This window comes from Pan troglodytes, chromosome 10 (assembly GCF_028858775.2).
Source record: "Pan troglodytes isolate AG18354 chromosome 10, NHGRI_mPanTro3-v2.0_pri, whole genome shotgun sequence".
Classification (NCBI taxonomy): domain Eukaryota; kingdom Metazoa; phylum Chordata; class Mammalia; order Primates; family Hominidae; genus Pan; species Pan troglodytes.
The window spans coordinates 74,728,120-74,748,475 of NC_072408.2; the positions used below are offsets into that span (position 1 = coordinate 74,728,120).

At 39.6% G+C, this 20,356-nt stretch overlaps 1 long non-coding RNA gene across 6 annotated transcripts in view; it reads left to right on the forward strand.

Annotated features, from left to right (window-relative positions):
• Nucleotides 1–20,356, forward strand: part of LOC107966622 (uncharacterized) — a 216,643-nt gene that overhangs the window by 8,730 nt on the left and 187,557 nt on the right. For all 6 annotated transcript variants that reach the window (XR_010148072.1, XR_008538503.2, XR_010148074.1 and 3 more), the window contains one exon: nt 8,294–8,350. This is a non-coding gene — a long non-coding RNA (uncharacterized LOC107966622). The remainder of the gene's footprint in view (nt 1–8,293; nt 8,351–20,356) is intronic.

Consider the following 20,356-nt stretch of genomic DNA (forward strand, 5'->3'; position numbering starts at 1 on the left):
GGGTTTCACCGTGTTAGCCAGGATGGTCTCGATCTCCTGACCTCGTGATCCGCCCGCCTCAAAATATTGAACTAGATAAAGAAACAAGAGTAGACAATTCACAAAAAGATATATAAAAAACCTTGTAAGATAGCAAAAAATGTTTAATATCATTCATAACTAGTGAAATACAAATTAAAACTTTATAGGAATATTATTTTTCACCTATCAGATTGGCAAAAAAATTAAAAATATGGCAGTCGTCTGTAGGGAAAGAGATACCCTCACACATTGCTGGTGACAATGTCAAGTGGTACAAGCTTTTTAGAGGGAAATTTGGTAATGCCTAAGAAACTACATATACACTTATTTTTTAATTCAGCAATTCCACTTCTAGGAATTTACCCAGAAGATACACCTCTGATAAGGCAAAAATATATTTGCACAGGGTTATTAATTGTGACATTGTTGTTATTGCAAAATATTGGAAACAATGTAAATATCTGAACACAGGAGAGTAGTTAGACAAATTGTGTACCTCTACAGGCTCTAAGTGAAAATAAAATAGAAAAGGATTCCTGTGAACCTATTTGGACTGTTTTTCAGAACACAATCCAAATAGGTTTTTCTGAAGTGAAAAAGAAAAAAGACAAAGTGCAAAAGAATATCTATTATGTGTCAACTTTAATGAAAGAGAGACCAAAAAAAAGAAAAAGCAAAAGAAAAAGAAAGAAAACCACAAAAAGGTTAACCCAGGAACTAAGATTGCTTATATACAGGGATAACAGGAAGGAGTCGGGGTGCAGGGGATGATGGGGGTGGGAAAGGAACACTTCTCTGAGTATAACTCTTTCTAAAGTTCTGACTTTTAGAAACCATGGTAATGTTTCATATACCAAAAATATAAATAAATGACTAAAATCAAGCAGGGTGAAGGGAGAACCCAAAATTCAATGCAAACAATAACAAATGAGCCTAACTCAATTACAAACCACACTGAAGGGGATGAGGAAGAAAAGAATGAACTGAAGACAACTTTGAAACCCAATGTATTATTATATACATGTATTATTAATACAATGTACCTATTATATACTCTAAGACCAAAGACCAACAGGAATGTACACAAACATTGTACACTAGTTTGCAAGCTCCCCAGCCCCAAAGAGGCATCGGTTAGTAATTATAAACCCAGTTAATGTTTATTTTAGGATTGTGCAAATAAGTAAATAATATTTGGATAACAAGAGGGAAATTTCTTACTTTTAGAGAATTGAGTTACTAGTAAGGAAAGGAGGAAGGCTAGAATTAACACTGTAATACTGGACTGAAATCAAATGTATTGGTATGAACTGATGGTGATAGATAGATGATAGATAATAGATAATAGATTAGATAGATAGATAGATAGATATAAATAGGAATCAAATGTATGAACTCGTGGTGGTAGATAAATGATAGATAGATAATAGACAGATGATACAGAGATAGAGACTTAGATTATGTGTATGTACACATGTTTATTATAAACAGATTTTCATCTAGCTTTTTCTGATGAGAGGGCCTAAAAGTAATGACACCAGTAGCAATGAACACAAAGAGCACCTAGATCTTGCTTTCTAGATGACATTATTTAATAAAAGAAACCAAGGATCCTTGAGAAATGACTGAGCTCATGGCTGGGGCAGGGAAAGTACTGTGTAAGATTATCCTGGAACATCTTGTGCCAGAAAGAAAAGAAGCAGTAAGAACAAAATGGTGGACACATGTTGAAAGGACACAGAAGCCAACTTGAAGGGGCCCCCAGTGGTCAACTGTGAGCCAATTTGAAGAACAAAGTAAATTATGGTAATAATGGAGTATAGCATTTAGAATAAAATAAGTATTCATGACTGCATACTGATATACTTCAATAATGAAATAACTAGCAAATGGGAGAGAAGGGAAAGCTCTTCTTTACAGTAGAATTATAATTAATGAGTGTCAAATAAATTATTAAAGTAAAAAAAATCACTAGTTGGCGATGAGTGGGGCAATATATAAGAAACAGGATATTTACATAGTCCTAAAGTCTCTCTCTACGAAGTCCTTATTAAATACAAAAGTAAAAACAGTTCCTTTACAGTGGAGCAGTCTGGCAGACACTACCTTAACCAAGTGTTGAAGGCTAACATCACCAATAATAAGAAGTATTCAACAAAAAGGACCCATGATATATGTACTAAGAAGCCCACAATATCGCTTCTGTGGTAGTCTTACTAAATACGTATAAGCTGAATTTAATCATTATTACCTTAATCATAATCTGGATCTTGGCTATAAAATAGGCATTAGTGTGATAATTGGCAAATGTTGAATAAGGTCTGGGGTTAGTTAATAGCATAATATCAATGTTAGTTTCTTGATTTTGAAAATTATACTGTGGTAAAGTAAAATATTAACACTGGGAGAAGTTTGGTAAAAGGTATATGGGAGTTCTGTGTACTGGCAACTTTTTTTAGTCTGAAATTATTTCAAAATAAAAAGGTAATAAAAATATTAAAAAGAAAGAAAAGGTATTTAAAAACATTTCTACCTATGATTATAAAACTTCATTTTAAAAGAGATGACTTAACACCCTCTCAAAATATATTTTCTTCTCAAAATAAAAATGTTGGCCACATGCAGTGACTCATGCCTGTAATCTCGCATTTTGGGAGGCTAAGGTCAGAGGATGGAGAATAGCTTGAGGCCAGGAGTTCAAGACCAGCCTGGACAACATAGTGAGACCCTGTCTCTATAGAAATAAAAATAAAAAACTAACCAGGCATCGTGGTGCACACCTGTAAGTCCCAGATTTGAGAAGGCTGAGATGGGTGGATTGCTTGAGCCCAGGAGTTTCAGACTGCAGTGAGCTGTGATTGCACTAACGCGCTCCAGACTAGGCCACGGAACAAGGCCTTGTCTCTTAAAAAAAAAAGTTAAATACATTCTTAAAAAATACACATGGAAAAACATATTTATTCCATAAATTCTCCCCCAGATCAATATGTTCCTTTCCTCTGACCCATTGTTTTATTTTTTTCTGCTATTGTTCATATTTTCAGAGGATATGACCTGGGTAATGAAGTAATTTTTTTATAAATTAATCCTAGTTATAATTTTACCTCAGTGAATTTGAGCATCTTAGAGTCGAATTTTATGTACAGATATATGTTTTTCTAGGCAACAGATTTAGTGAACTTCATTTCTATTCAAAAAGCCTAGGTATAAAGGCCTGGCATCCTTACTCTATAAAGGATAGGCCTATTTTATAGACCACAAGACTCATCACTACTCAGTAGTTACCTCACACTCCTAGTGTCAAACCAGAGCACACACATACACACACATATATACTTGCACATACATACACACACACATATAATGTATATATATGTATGTGTATATATACATTTTCAATAACTTGCTAATCATGATGAATGCTGTCTTAACTTTTTTTTCAAACAAAAGTCCTCACATACTTGTTACTGAACCAACCTAGTGCAGGGCACAGAAACAAAGATAAAACATTTTTTCATTAAAACATGTCCCACAGTACAGACAGTGGCAACGTTTCCAAGTTGATATGGTAAGATGCCAGTGACCCCAGTACAGCATGAATCTGAGTGCCATCTCATGTGCAAGTCCTTACAGATCCAGCTGAGTCTTCTCCAATGTCTCCTCTTGGAGTCGTAGGTGCTCTTATTATCAGTTTTCATCTGATTCCACTAGGGAATGGGATGATTTTGCTTTTGTTTCTTGGCCAGAAATCGCTTGATACTGAAAACCTTGCGAGCAGACATAGTGAGGAATGGAGTCAACCGCATACACCACAATGGCAGAGAAAGGGAGAGACCCATCTTGTTTTATTTTAATGAAATATTTTGCTTTGGAGAATTCAAAGAAAAATATAGGAGGTCGCCTGATTTTACCACCAGAGGGCATAAGACATTAAGAAGTAGGGCAAACAATGTCCACTTGCTCGTGAGATTCTCTGATTTCATGGTTTGAAATCTCTAGGTGGCTATTTCAAAAAATGAACTCAAACCCTAACCTGAACCAGAACACAGACCTAAAAACAAAGGTTTAATATTCTGCTACTGAAACATACCAGGAGGGAAAGCAGTTCACAGCATGCACTGAGGGCCACAGACAAATAAGCTACCTGCAAATGAGGATAGGAAAAGGTTAGGAGGGAAAAGCTATCTTTTTAAAATCCTCAAGCATGTTCTCAAAAATGTAATTTATTTACATGTGTTAATTACGTTATTGATTTAGGTTAAACATTGAAATAAGTTGGCAGTGTTAAATTTGATGTTTCCTCTCCTGGTAATGTTTGAGAAAAATATTACCTGGTTAATGCAATCTTTATCTAGCAAAACAGGGGTGAGCTGGTCTAGAATCAATGAGACCAAGGTCTTGAGTTCAAATTGTGTGTGAGTCAGTGAACCTCTCTCTAAAACAGGGCCAAGCCCTCCTCCTAAACCAGCAAATGCACATGGTGGGTCATGGGGGGAGTGGTGAGAGAGCACACATGTGCATAGCACACACCCAGCACTGCCCTGGAGAACTCAAAATCAAACTGCACATTCTGTTGATGTTGTGTCAACGGACTCTCCCCATAAATAGTATTTGGCTCTCAGAGTCAGATAATTTAAATTTCTCCTATTCCTCTCACCACCCTCCCCTCAACTCCCACCTTTTACATTTCTATGTTCTTCCCCACGTAAGCCCCTTACCCTTTTAACAATCTTTGATAGGGTGCATACATGGAAAAGGGGGTGGATTACTTATTTTAATGATTTAAAAATTATTTTAATTCTGCCAATAGTTTTCCAAAGTAGAAGCAACTTGGATGGGCAGGAGATTTTAATCTTAGACATAGACCCAACTGGTCTATCTCTATTCTCTGCATGAGATGGCACCTTACCCATTACAAGGATATCATTTCCTGCCTGCTCCCTTGCTTAAAAATCTCTGGAGCTCATTCATAGATGAGGACTTTTGAGGAAAACTGCATCTTATTTGGAATTAACATGATATTACTATATCCAAAGGAGCCTTCCTGGGTTTGAGGATAATCATGACTGATGCTGCATTTGTGCAGCAGAAAGTAGCAGTGAGCCACATGCTGTCATGTGCTGCATTCAAGTCTCTCTAAGTAGGTAAAAGTAAACTGGAGAACTGAGATAATCATCTTGACAATTTAGTCAAAATACTCTATATTTATTCTAGATATAAGGACTAAGGGTGTGTGTTATTTAGTATGTTGCTTTACACTTCTAAAATACTTGAGATAATTGCAATGTTTCTTTTACTTTTTAATAATAGTACTAGATATAATTGCGTTACATAAATGTTCTGTTATCTTAAAATTGCTAGAGTCCATTTCTGACTAAAATATCTCATTATTTCATTTCTACTTCCTCACCTCTAGCTTTTTAATCAGTCTTTTATTGTCAGATTTCATTTTCCTCTTTAGAAATGGGTGAGGTGGAGCCCCAGTTGTGTTTAACGGGTATATGAAAACCATCTTTTGAATCTTCCTATCCAGGCTGTTCTTATTGTTGTGATACCTTTGGGAACACAAATGGAGTTGAGTGAGTCCCAGAGGAAAAGCCTACCTAGAACTTACTCAACCTGAGTTCATAGTTCATAGAAGCTAATCATATTCCCTTTTTTTTTTTTTTGCATTGAGCACCTGATTAACCTCCATGAGTCCACACTAGAAGTGACACTGAGAAAGAGCACATCTTCTCATCTCCCATGTGTCCCTCAAGGGTCCCTCATCACCTTCCCTTCCTGAACTCAGGTCAGATGGATTTCCTCCTTTCCCAAGCTTGAATGCCTCCCTTGCGCTAAAGCTTACAGAATCCGTATTAGGCCGGGCATGGTGGCTCACACCTGTAATCCCAGCACTTTGGGAGGCCGAGGCGGGCGGATCACGAGGTCAGGAGATCGAGACCATCCTGGCTAACACGGCAAAACCCCGTCTCTACTAAAAAAATTAGCCGGGCATGGTAGCGGGTGTCTGTAGTCCTAGCTACTCGGGAGGCTGAGGCAGGAGAATGCCGTGAACCTGGGAGGCGGAGCTTGCAGTGAACCGAGATCGCCCCACTGCACTCCAGCCTGGGCGAGAGTGAGACTCTGTCTCCAAAAAAAAGGAATCTGTATTAATTTGGCCACTATCCGAGGCTATGTTGGTTTGTATGTGGCAACAGTTTGTAAGCTTTGCTGACATTCAAAAACAGGACGCTTGGGTATACTGGAAAAAGCCCTGCCCTAGGGATCTGGATTGCAGTTGAAGCCATGCCCCCTCACACCTGAGTGGGCTTGGGTATGCACCTGGGGTAGTAGGGATAAAAACTTCAAATACTACTTCAAATATTTGAAGAAAATGCAGCTTCTCTGTTTTCTGTCATAGATCTACTCTTCCTCATAAACATCTACCTCACTGGGTACCAATGCATGGACAGCACTCTTTTATACTTGTCAATATTCAGTACTAAAGTCTCTTGTCTTTTAAATGGGCTCCCCCATGATGCATTTACTTTTGCATCTTCCCAGCTTCCTCTCTCTCCCCAGAGGATCTTCCAAGCTTCCTCTGGATCTTCCCAGATTCCTCTCTTCCCAGCTTGCTCTCTCTCCCCAGAGGCTGGGGCTGATATAATCGTGTGGTAGCAAGGGAAAGGCATGTCAGAGCCCTCTGGATCCTCCGTGCATGGCCTGGTCCCCTCCCAGCTGATGTGTCACTCAGTCCACATGGGTCTTTGGAACATTTTTCTGGCACACCCTCTGGTTCTGACCATTTGCCCCTGGTTGTGCCTTCCTTCTCTACAGCCTCTGTGCATCTTCAGGCCTCTGCCAATTCCCTGGGCTTCGTAACACCAATACGTCTGCTTGTCAAGGCTCAAAGAACTTTTCAGAACCCATAGGATCAAGACTGTCACTACCATCTCACCTCACACATTAACAAAGAGTCTTCCAATACGGTCTTTTTTCCCCAAGTGCTCCAAACAGTGATGGGGAAAAATTGGACTCTTCTCTGGACTTTTCTTAGCAGGATGCATATACTAAAAACTTGCCTCTCCAATTCTCTTTTCTGTCTCCTTTTTTGCAGTCCACTGGCACGGAAGGATAAACATCCCACTTCTTTCTAACACCTGTAAGGGACTTCTTTTTTATATCCTCTACATATCCTCTTTTCATATCCTTTCTGAGGTGACATTTATAGTCTCCTAAAGCAATCATGGTGGACAAGGTGCAAAGACAGAAATCTAGTTCACCCACAAAGCAAGATGTATCGAAATTCCAAAAATATTATCCCTCTTGCAACTAATTTTTCTAATTCTCAGTTTCCTCAGAAAAATTAAAGGGGGAGCGGGAAATAATGCCTGCACCTACTCTCCAGAGGGAAGATCTCTGTGTCCCTCTTGAAACCAATTTGAGTTAAAACTGCAGGACGTAGAATTTCTCCAGATGCATTTATTCCTTAGAGGGTTTGCACCCTCAGAAGGCCTATACTGACAGACAATCCTGTCTGCTGACTTAGCCACGATACAGCATGTAGAAACGCGCACACACATGCATGCACACATGCATACACACCCACACACACAGAGCCATTCTCCCCTTACACCCTCCTCTTTGGAAATGTCCTCCAATCTGTGTTAGGCTCAAACAGCAAAAAAACCCAAAAACGAAACCAAACCAAAACAATGATCCTTAAAATCTCAATATAATTACAAATCCAATATGTTAACTTTTCTTAAATGATTCAAAAATCCTAAGAACAGACCACAGTTATTTATGTATTTATTCAATAACTTGTCCTGGATGCTTGAATACCTCAGTAATCAAAATAGATCATGACCCTTGCCCTTATACTTGACAGGATGGGAAAGAGTGGGAAGAAGGGAGGCAGATACTAAGCAATATGCTAAATAAATAAGTAAATAATAAATGTACATTAGAAGCAGAGGATGGAATAACAGGAATAGTAGAATACACAGGTTGAAAGCATTTATTATTATACCTTTGTTTCTCATATTTAAAGTAATTCATTTATTCATGTTTCTCTAGTTATTATACCTTCCCAGGGTTAAAATAACCTTTAACCTCCAAGAAATGGAATATTATCTCAAACCAGCTAAGACTGCAGATTACGGGTTACTGATCAATGAATTCTTAGGGCCTGGGGCCTGCTTGAAACTTCCGGAGGGATTCAAACTTAATCCAGTAACCATCTCTCTGCCTTTTTCCTTTCCTTCCCTTCTTCCTTTCCACTTTTTAGCATAAAACGCTGGAGGAGAAGTCAGTAGCAAGCAGCTAAAACAACATGGTACATTTGGTGAGTACATAAGAGATTTGGTTTGTCACACACTAAGGAATTTGATTTTTACCCAACAAGTGATCAAAGGACAAAAGTGACAAGGTGGTTTTAAGAAATGTCTCAGGAAACTAATCAGCAGAGTAAATTTACAAGATAATTTTCAAAAAAATTCTGAATTTATTTATGCTATCAACCTTGTATAAAGAATTCTAGAAAAAAGTTAAAGAAGGAAATTTTTATGTATAAAACATTGAAAAACAAATTCCAGATATTTTTTATAAGCTGAGATTAATGAGTCAAATTCTAATGAAACCATCAGTATTTAGCCATCTCCTTCACTCATGGAGGAAGGGATCAGACATACCCATTGCGCTATTGTCTGGGAAGAATTCTAAGACAGCCCCATGATCTCTGCCCGGGTGTTTCATCCATAATTAGGTTACATTATAGGTGAAAGTGAAGGGATTTGGCAAATATAATTAAGGCCTCAAATCAGTTGAAAAGTTCATCAAAAAGGAAGATTATACTTGCTGGATCTGACTTAATTAGCTGGAAGCCTTTTTAAAGAGGGTTTGGACTTCACTGAGTCAGAAAGAGATTCTCCTGCTGGCACTGAAAGAACAGGCTGCCATTGGTTCTGCAGCTGCAAGGAAATGAATTTTGCCATTAAGCATTTGTGCTTGGAAGAAGACTTTGAAACTCACATGAGACCCTAGTCCCAGCTGATCCCTTGACGGCAGCTTTGTGAGATCATGACCTGAGGACCCAGTTAGGCCGAGCCTAGACTCCTGACCCATGGAAACTGTGAAATAATAAAAGCACGTTGTTTCAATATTCTAAAATAGTGATAACTTGTTACAAAGCAATAGAAAAGGAATATACCCTTAGAATGATTTTTTTAAAATCACATGGAAGAGTGCTTATCTATAAAAACAGTCAGTGTGTGTAGTAAAGGCACAGAGCCTAAAGCCAGACTACATGGGTTCATGTCCCAACACCACCCCTCCTTGTTGTGTGACCTTGGGCATGTTCCCCTGTGCTTCCGTGCCTCCATTTCCACATTATGAAACGAAGATAAACACAGGACTCCATTCATAGGATTATTTTGAGAATTAAAGGACTTAAGTTATGCAAAGTCCCTAGAAGGGCAACTGGCACACAGTAAGCACTCTATGAATCATTAACTATCCTTATATGATGCAGCTCTACTAATTGTCAGTGGAGCAAGATATATCAAAGACTTTCTTCATATACCCCCTTGACAATTAAGAATGTCATCCTAATATAAACACTCAAGGCATTGGAAGAGATCAAATTTATCACTGTGTTGAGTTTCAATAATCTATTTTAGTCAGAAAAAATAAATAATGGATGAAATGATGCAAGAAATACAATCTCAATTTTAAACTGAAAAAATAGCTGGTGGAGACCTAATCATTCCTGAGAGTTTCTTAATGCCCTCTCTCCCCTAAGATTCAAATATCAGTCACAGTTTCAAAGTAATCACTATAATACATGAACAGCTGATGAAATCTCATGTCGTAACTGCCACATGTTATTTTCAAGGAATTGCACAATGCAAAACCTCTATATTTATACAATAAAATAGAAGGAAAATACTTTGGGGAAGGCTGCTTAGCCATGACAGATAGATAGAAAGACAGAAGAATAGGAGGCAGAGATAGAGAAAGACAGAGGAAGGGAGAGATGGCAGAAAGAAGGAAATAGATGACTTGGTGCCCTCATGATGAGACGATACATCTTGAATCCCCTGGGTCAAATGGATTGAATCTTAAATAAATAAATGAAGCTTCTTCCGAAGCAATATAAATTGTTGAGCTATAGCTTCTTTAAAAAAATCAGGCAAACTAAAAATGGAAAACCATTGTCTTAAGATATCCAACTAGAATTTAGCTAGCAAAAGGAAAAAGTCAATTGTGATATGAAGTGCAATACTGCTAAAGACTAGCTACCTCAGAATTGCACGGGGGATCTTTTAAAAATTAGAGATACAGCCAGGCGCAGTGGCTCATGCCTGTAATCCCAGCACTTTGAGAGGCCGAGGCAGGCGGATCATGAGGTCAGGAGATCAAGACCATCCTGGCTAACATGGTGAAACCCCATCTCTACTAAAAATACAAAAAATTAACCAGGCATGGTGGTGGGCGCCTGTAGTCCCAGCTACTCGGGAGGCTGAGGCAGGAGAATGGCGTGAACCCAGGAGGCAGAGGTTGCAGTGAGCCAAGACCACGCCACTGCACTCCAGCCTGGGCGACAGCGCGAGACACCATCTCAAAAAAAAAAAAAAAAAAAATGTAGAGATACATAGTCTTTATCCCAGAGATTCTAATCTAGGAGTTCTGGAGTTCACACCAGGAAACTGAATTTTTAAAAAGCTCTTTATTAGTTAAGGTAAGTTTTAGAAAGAATCAAATTCCAAGGTGTCAGTAGATTAGCACAATAGAAATTAATTTCTTGTTCATAGGATGGCTCATGGTGAGGTTGGTAGGAGGCTTCTCCACATGCAGTCATTCAGTGACCCAGACTATTTCCATCAGTGGCTCTCCCATATGCTAGGGTTTCATAGTCATCCGCATCCACCAAGTAGAAGGGGAAACAGCATGGAGGAGCACTATGGGAACTTGTAATGGACCAGACTGAAAGTAGCATGAATTTTCTTTTTTCCTCTCATTCTGTTAAGGAGATCTCAGTCACAGGGTGACAGCTACCTACAAGGGAGGAAGGGAAATACCATCCAGCTGGTGTTCCAATAAGAAGAGGCAGTAGATTTCAGTGAACAGGATGAGTCTCTGCTACAAGCACTCCATGTGATTTTATGTACAACTGGTGCATGATTGAAAGTTCACAGTTGAAAATACAACTTTTGAGTCCAAATAATCTAAATTCCAAACTTGGCCATTTGACAGCTATGTGATCTTAGGCAAAATATCTCCCCTCCTTGTGCCTTGGTTTCTTCAGTTATTCATCTTTTAAGTAAAGATTAAAAACATCCTACATTGTAAGGTTCTTGTGAGACTGAAATAAGACAATATGTTTAAAATAATTAGAACCATAACTGGCACTTAATAGTAACACATATTTTACTTAAACTGTATTGTCTAGGAATCAAGGTGTTCTGCTATTTGAGATAAGAACTCAGATGCATCAGTATCAGAATATATATTTTGTCCCAGCTGAATTATTACATTGGAACAGTTTTTTGTTTTTGTTTTGTTTTGTTTTTTGAGACAGAGTCTCGCTCTGTTGCCCAGGCTGGAGTGCAGTGACACAATCTTGGCTCACTGCAACTTCTGCATCCCAGTTCAAGCAATTCTCCTGCCTCAGCCTCCTGAGCAGCTGGGACTACAGGCGCCCGCCACCACGCCCAGCTAATTTTTTGTATTTTTAGTAGAGACGGGATTTCAATGTGTTAGCCAGGGTGGTCTCGATCTCTTGGCCTCGTGATCCACCCACCTCAGTCTCCCAAAGTGCTGGCATTATAGGCGTGAGTCATTGTGCCTGGCCTGGAACAATTTTTAAAGGTAGAATTTTAACACACCAGAAGTTGGTTTCTTGCTCTCATAAAAGTTCCTGGGCAAGTGGGCAGCTCTCCTCCATGCAGTCATTCCGAGATCTTGTCTTTTTCCATCTGGTGGCTCCCCAATCCCTAGGCTTTATCATCATCTCATCCAGTGTGTAGAGATACACCAGGGAAGCAGTACTCACTGTGGTCAGAGCTAAGAATTTGGTGCTGCAGTATTAAAATATTTGAAGCCCACTGAAAGAATAATTGATGAGTTTTAAAAATAAAATAAAAGCAACTTCCAAAATTAAGAAATTGAAAGTGTTGATAGTTGATATCTCAAGCTGATATTTACAATAATCTGATGATTTTAATTCAGAGTGTTTCAGATATTTTTAGATTTAACTTTTGCCACATATGAATGTTTACCACTACACCCAAGGGACTCCATGAACACTTCTGGAATAGGACCTAAGCTTTATGGTGCTAATCATTTGAAGCAAGTGAAACCATCATTGATAAGCTTGATGCTGTATCATTGAAAGGATTAATTTACAGAGTGGTTCTGAAGTCTGGACCACTATTAAGGCACTGTCCAATCAGTGAAGTTATCTATTTGAAGTAGAGATGACCTTTGTTCAGCATTTTTCAAAGCTGAGTAATGTATAGGCCTCTTTAAAGAAAAATAATTCTCACTAAGCCACATGAATATATCCATGGTTTTCTGGTCTTCAGACGCCAGTGTGCGGAGTACATCCCTAGTCAAAATAATTCAGAGCAAAATACGTCTCTGCATGCCTCATCTTCTTGCTTTCTCCATCATTTTCCCAGTTTCAAACCTTACTTCCCCTACCCCTTGCCACAATCACACACTTTTTGTGCTGTCCTCCCCGGTAAGCATCTCGTAACATGCTGCCTTCCATCTGACTTTCCTGATTCCATCCAAGTTTACCTTTTAGGTCTTGTTCTTGTTTAATGAACTCTTGCTGACCATAAAGCTGATCAGAGCCTGGCTCCCCATGTGCTCAATTTACAATGTGGTAGTCAATGTTCTGAACACAAGAATACAACCTCCTTCTGTGTTCTTGCCTTGGGCCGAACCACATATTAGGGAAGTGAGAGAAAAAAAATGTTTGGGATACCCTTCATGTGCCAGGCCTCATACAATCATTTCATTTTTTTACCCTCGTGCCCTTGGGAAATCACTCCAGCATTTCAGCTTCCTTTTACTCCTATGCAAAAGGAGGATGGTGACAATTTCCTAGGTTCAAATAATAGTTACTCTTTCTTTAGTTCCTTACTGCGTTCTTAGTTCTCTGTCAGGGGTTAGATGTATTATCTCGTTGAATCTTCAGACACTACTATGAGGTAGGTTTTTAGATGAGAAAACAGGCCAGAAAAGGTTTTGTAAATGGATCAGGCCATTTGGGCACAGTCCTCAGAGCTTTGGAGTTTTTCAGGTGATATTGGCTCAGCTGATAATATTTGCTTCCTAAGGCACAGTAACAACAGGAAACTGTATGACCAGAGGCATATATAAAATAAATAACCATCTCATCGTGCTCTCTGTTTAGCAGCACTTGTTTGGTGGTTCTTTGCCACATCAACCCACTTTACAAGTAGTCGAGTAAGATAAACTTAAATTTGACCTAGTTTAATCAAACTGTGGGTTGTGGTTCAATCATTCAACAATTTATTACTAAGAATTTAAACAGCTTTAACAACCACTATAAGTGCAGTCTTTCTTTTGTGGTCTCTCTCAGAAGCTAATGTTGCTATTTCTGACCACCCTGTATATACTGTAACTCCTCCAAAATAACCTGAAAATGCAAAAAGAGTTACATTTTCACAGACACCATACTTCAAAGAGCATGAATAGAAAGAAGGACCATGGAACTGATCTTGAGATGATGTTCCAGCAAATTCGAGCTCCCAATATCATCCTTGATTTTGCTCAATAATAACCTATATTGTTTACTTCCCACTTAATGAGAAAACTCAAATGCAGACTGAACTTGGGAGTGCTGGTGTCAAGAGAACCATCAGACCGCAGCATGCTGAGACCAATTGGTCTCCACTACTAGTACCAGGCAGCCAAAGCGAGAGGATCAGCAAGGGCCAAAATCAATGGTGTTGGGGCCTCACCGAGGCAGCCCAAGCTTACGAGAGCCAAAAGTCACCCCTGCTCAGCCTACAAGGCAAGAGGCACTTCTAATAGGGAAAGATTAGAGAGAATAGAGAAGCTTCTCCAGCAGATTCCAATGCTGTTGCCTTTCAGTTTCCTGTTTGGGTTTTGCAAGCCTCCTTCAGTTACCCTGGAATGTCAGAACAACCAATCTGCTTTGAGTTGGGGAAGGTTTGATGTTTTTTTCATGTGGGGGTGTTAATTTCATCAGAAAGAAAAATGGAAAAAGCCCGCCTCCTGAGCTCAGTAGTGTGGCATGGAAATGTAGCACATCCTACTCTGATGTTTCTTTCCTGCCTCCCTTAGCCCTAGTTACTAGATTGCGGTTTACAGGTTGTTTTGTTTTTTCTTTCCTTTTAATTGGTTTTACTCTTCATGCCAAGTTGCTTTAAGGATCTAAATTTTTTTAAGTACTAGGGAAAGCTTTTATCTGCCACCGGCCAGGACTGGAGAGATGAGTTTGCAAATGTTCCACCTTCATGCTTTGCCCCATATGAGGCTCTCTTCTATCCCATTTGCATTCAGGGGAGTTACTCTGAGTTTGGTCCATGACAGCCACTGGCCAGGAAAGGAAACAAGGACATGCAGCTTTGTTAGCCTCAACAAAGAAGCCAGGAATACACTATGCTCAACCAGGGGAATGCTGCCTTCACTTCTCCCTAAAATGAGGAGAGGAAAGGAGAGTAAAGGAATGAGAGGAGCACGTGCAACCAGCTTCCTTCTCCCAAACACTTTTCACAAGAATTCATGTCAAAGCCACAGACACAATCTGGGCCAGTGGTTTGAGGGGGTGAAGAATCTGGATTCCCTCAGTTGGTTTGACTTGTATGAACTCAATTCAATTCAACAAGCTTAAGTTTATATATCACTAATTATATCTATTACCATCACTTTATATCTATTACCATCACCTCACAGGCATATCATAGTTCCAGCCTGTGCGCATTTTAATTAAGGAAAGACGACTAGCGATGCATAGAGTTCAGGATGAGGAGGCCTTTGCTATCAAGTGCAGAAAGAGAACAGCATGCATTCTATAAAAACAACAACAGCTTTGCTCTTTCTGTGGTATACCTCCTTTTGCTTTTGTTTAGAGCTCCCTTGGGGATAGAGAGGAAGCATGAAGTGGCAAAAGAGGGAGGTTAAATAGCATGAAGCTGATAAATGAAGACAAAAGGGGAAAGAACTATCAAGAGAGCAAAGTGATAGTGCTGGAAAGACCAAGCCTTGTCCAGGGCATCTTAGCTCACTGCAATACAGAAGCTTTAACCATTTTGCCTGGGATTTATTCAAAAACCCGTGAACCACTGAATATATCATTATCCAATTTTATTGAATTAGTTTGAAGAACATATTTTTAGCACTTAGGCAAACATTTCTGTGCAATTTAGATCTCAAAGTCAGGGTTTAGGATTTGGGATTTATAGGGAAACAACCCTAGCCCCACTTCCTCTCAATGCATTGGTGGAGGTTGGGGCTGCAAGGTGAAGGACCACGTAATACAAGCTGCCCTGCCTTTCTCTGGCAGCAGTTACACAAAGCCAAGCAGTTGTCTTGACCTCAGAAATTCTCAAAGTCTTTAACAGATGAATGTGCAATATGGCACTCCAAGAGGGAGGTACAGTAGGTTACATGTCACAAATATATTTAATCTTTGAATTCCTCCCCTTTAATTTCACCTACTGATCTGTTAATACCTTCTACAGGGTCCAATTTGAAAAACACTAAGTGGGATGGTTAATTGTATGTGTTCCCTTGGCTGGACCATGATGACAGATATTTGGTCAAACATTATTCTGGATGTTTCTGTAAAGGAGTTTTTGGGTAAGATTTGCAATTAAATTGGTGGACTTTGAGTAAAGTAGATAGCCCTCCATTTCATAGGTAGGCTTCATTCAATTGGTTGATGCCTTGATCAGAACCAAAGGTTGACTGTCTCCAAGTAAGAAGGAATTCTGCCAGCACATGGCTTTCTTTTTCCCATAGGATATTGGGGTACAGGTGGTGTTTGGTTACATAAGTAAGTTATTTAGTGGTGATTTGTGAGATTTTGGTGCACCCATCACCCGAGCAGTGTACACTGCACCCTATTTGTAGTCTTTTACCCCTCGCTCCCCTCCCACTCTTCCTCTCAAGTCCCCAAAGTCCATTGTATCATTCTTATGCCTTTGCACCCTCATAGCTTAGCTCCCACATATCAGGGAGAACATATGATGTTTAGTATTCCATTCCTCAGTTACCTCACTTAGAATAATAGTCTCCAATCTCATCCAGGTCTCTGAGAATGTCATTAATTCATTCCTTTTTATGGCTAAGTAGTTTTCCATCATAATGTATACCACAGTTTCTTTATCCATTTGTTAATGGATGGGCATTTGGGTTGGTTCCATGATTTTTGCAATTGCAATTTGTGCTGCTATAAACCTGTGTGCAAGTATGTTTTTGTATAATGACATCTTGTCCTCTGGGTAGATACCCACTAGTGGGATTGCTGGATCAAATGGTAGTTCTACTTTTAGTTCTTCAAGGAACCTCCACACTGTTTTCCACAGTGGCTGTACAAGTTTACCTTCCCACCAGCAGTGTAGAAGTATTCCCTGATCACTGCATTCACGCCAACATCTACTGGTTTTGTTTTGTTTTTTATTATTATGGCTATTCTTGCAGGGGTAAGATGGTATCATATTGTGGTTTTGATATTGCATTTCCCTGATCATTAGTGATGTTGAGCATTTTTTCATATGTTTGTTGGCCATTTGTATATCTTCTTTTGAGAATTGAGCAGACAGCTTTTGAACTTCATTTACAACATTAGCTCTTCCTGGTTTGCCAGCAGACTGCTTTTGGACTTGAACTGCAACTCTTTCCTGAGTCTTCAGTCTGCCAACCTTCTCCATCAGATTTTGAACTGGCCAAGCCTCCACAATCACATACACCAGTTCCTTAAAAGAAATGTCTTACACACACACGCACACACACACACACAGACACCCTATTGGTTCTGTTTCTTTGGAGAACCCTAATACATTAAGTTAATGTAAATTTGGAAAATAGAATGGCGTCTATTTTCAGATGGTCAGATTAATTGTAATTCTTGGTGAAAAGAGCAATGCACATTTCTAATGTACTATACAAACAGATTTTGAGATAAAGGGCAACTAAAAACCCAGGCACCAAGATCAAATATAAAACATGTCAGAACAAACACAATTTTTGAGAAAAGCATTTTCCTAGCCCAGGGCATGGCCCAGGGCAGAGGAAAAGCACCTGGAGAAGAAGGAAGAGCTCAAAACACCAATCAAAAACACCATAGGACCTCGTACTGAGGTCTTATCTAAAGCAAGCCAGATGGACACAAAGCTTTTAGCTGACAATGCAGGCAGGGGCTTCAACTCGGGGCTGGATTATGTGTTCACATTCTAAAAGTAAGGCCACAGAAGGAGGGATGTGGGGTCACATGCTTCTCCATAATAAAGACATAGCCAGAGGAAAGCTGCAAACAAGCCACCCCTAAAGGGTAGAGTCCACGTAAGGTTTGGAAGGGAAGGGCCGAGACAAGACCCCAGGACACTTGCTGATCTTTTCACCTGAGGTGAGGTAAGGTGTCAGGAGCAAGCAATCCCACCCCTCTGGCAGAGGCTTCACCTTCTCATCTCCTCATATGTGCTACTTTGAAGCCTCTAAAGTTCTTGAAGCTTCTACTAGAGATTTCCCATTTCCAAGCATCCCAAACAGTGTAATTTTTCCTTAACCGTGCTTATGATCTACCCACTACCTCACATATTGACTACATTTATTTGATTTTAATACTATATAGTCTCCTAAAAGACTTGATGTTTATAGTAAAAATAAAAGGACATATAGTAAAGAGGAGTCAAAGACCAAAGTCAACAAATAAAGGGGAAAGGAAAGGTCATAAGAACAAAGCAATAGAAAGATCAGCCAAGTCTGAAATTCAATTCAACAAGTGTTGACTACAGATATCTTTCCAAATGTAACTTACCCACCAGTATAGCATGGAGGTTAAGAGGGTTGCCACTTACTAGCTGTGACCTGAGGCCAAGTTACTTCACGGTTTAGTGCCTCCATTTTCCTATCTGAAAACTAGAGACAGGGGGAAAAAAAAAAAAACCTTTCCCAGAAATTGACACAACTTCAAATTATTGTCTATCTCTCTCATTCCTAATCTAGTAAAAGTTCTTGAAAGAGAAGTCTAGGAGAGGGGAAAGAAAGCAACATTTATTATGTACCTACTGTAGATTAACTCTATAAATTATGCATTTAGTCATCATAAACTTGTGAGAAAACATTTTTATCAATTATATAGACAAAATGGAGTCATGGAGGCTCCAAGGCTTAGATCAGAAGTTACAGGTGACCTCAGATCTCCTCTCTTGTGATGCATACCGTGGAGTCATGCTCCACATAGTGGAACTCCTAGGCTCCCTGCCTCAGAATCACTCAAAACCAATCACTTGTTAAAACCAATGATTCCCAGGCCCTCACCCAGACCTATTTAATTACAATTGCTTGATGGTAGTGGTTTTAATAAGTCACCCACCACCAAGATTCCCCTGTACACTCAAGAGCCATTGACTCAGTGGTTAGGAGAATGGACTCTGAAGTTGGGCCTGGTCCTGGTGTCGCTATGTTCGAGGTGTGTGACATTGGGCACATTACTCAACTTCTCTGAGACTCTTTACTTCATTCCAAACATGGAGATTACAGAACATCCTTCATATGGTTGCTGCAGTGATGAAATAATGAATGTCAGGTGCCAGGTTCAGAGTCTGGCACTTAGTAAGTATGATCATTTCCTTCACATGAGAATAACTTAATTTCCTCTTTGCTTTCTCATTCAACTTCACAATTCACTGTATTTGCTTTTAAGTGGAATCACTTAAATGATTCCACCATTTAAGTGAAATCAGCTGAGCAAATATGACCTCCTTGCTAAATCCAATCGCTTCTTTTCTGTTCTCATGCAGTTTTGTATCCACTCTGTCTATCACTTATTCATCAGAAATGTATTGTGGCTCTGCCCTGGGCCATGCCCTGGGCTAGGCATAAGGAATGCCATGGTGAATGCAGCAGGCATAATCCCTATCCTCATGGAACTTTCAAGCTTGTGTTGGGGACATGGATCTCTATAAGTAACCACATATAAGTGTAACAAGTTTTGATATGAAAGAAAAGAACAGAGTGCCCTACAAGCGAATGACAGAAGGGACCTTTTGTCATAGAGGATCAGGGAAGGTCTGAGACCTGAGAAAGAGCCAAGTATGGAAACAGTCTTTCACACAGAAGGAACAGCAGCAGGTAGGAAGACCCCTGAGGTGGAAAAGAGCTTGTCACACTGGAGGAAGCAAAAGAACATCCATATGGCAGGACAAGAGGAATGGTGGTATGAAATAAACCTGTAAATAAGCATGGGCTTAACTGTGCAGAGCCTCGCAAACCATGGTGAAGGTTTGGGTTGAATTCCAAGGGCAACTGGAGGCCATGGGAAGACTTTGAGCTGGAGTATGATCCCATCACTGTAGCAGTGATTTGGAGAAAAATTAGAAGGGGATTAGAAGGGAAGCTGAAAGATCATTTGGTTTGCAGAGGCTTGGATTTGAGTACTGGAAGCTGAGATGGGAACAAGTGAAGGGATTGGGGATGAATTTTTGGTGGAGAATTGAGAAAATTTGTAGATAAACTGGATGTGGAAGATAAAGAAGGAAGAGGTGCCAGGAATTACTCTCAGGGCTGTTTTGAACAATGAGCCATTTACCATTTTTGGTGGAGCCATTTACCAAGGGGAGGCACTAAATCCCTCTCTGGGGAAAATAATATAATCTTTACATTTCTAAAATCTTCCAAATGACTCTGATGGCTGACCCTATTTAAGAAGGCTCAATCTAGAGAGGTGGCATAGAGAATAATGGTTACATTTAATGGCTAGTCATTATATCTTTCTTTGGAGGTAGCTTGTCTTGTTCAAACCTAGTCATGAACTGGCCATATCACTGGGAAAGTTAGTTTAATCATCTATAAAATGGAAATAACTGGTTCATATGGGTATTGTAAGATATTAATCTTATAAAACATTTGAAGTACTTCCCAGCTACTATTTTTAGATTATTCACTTGAATAAGCCAGGTGTTTTCACATCTGTAAGCTTTAGCTCATTCCCTGCCTTTTGCTTGATGTGTTCATCTCCCCTTGTGAAAATTTTCTATTTGTTATTCAGAGATAGCTTTCCTCTGACTGGTACCTCAAACCACCACCCATCCAAGCCAGTCATCTGGGCCATTTCTCCTGCTTGCATGGG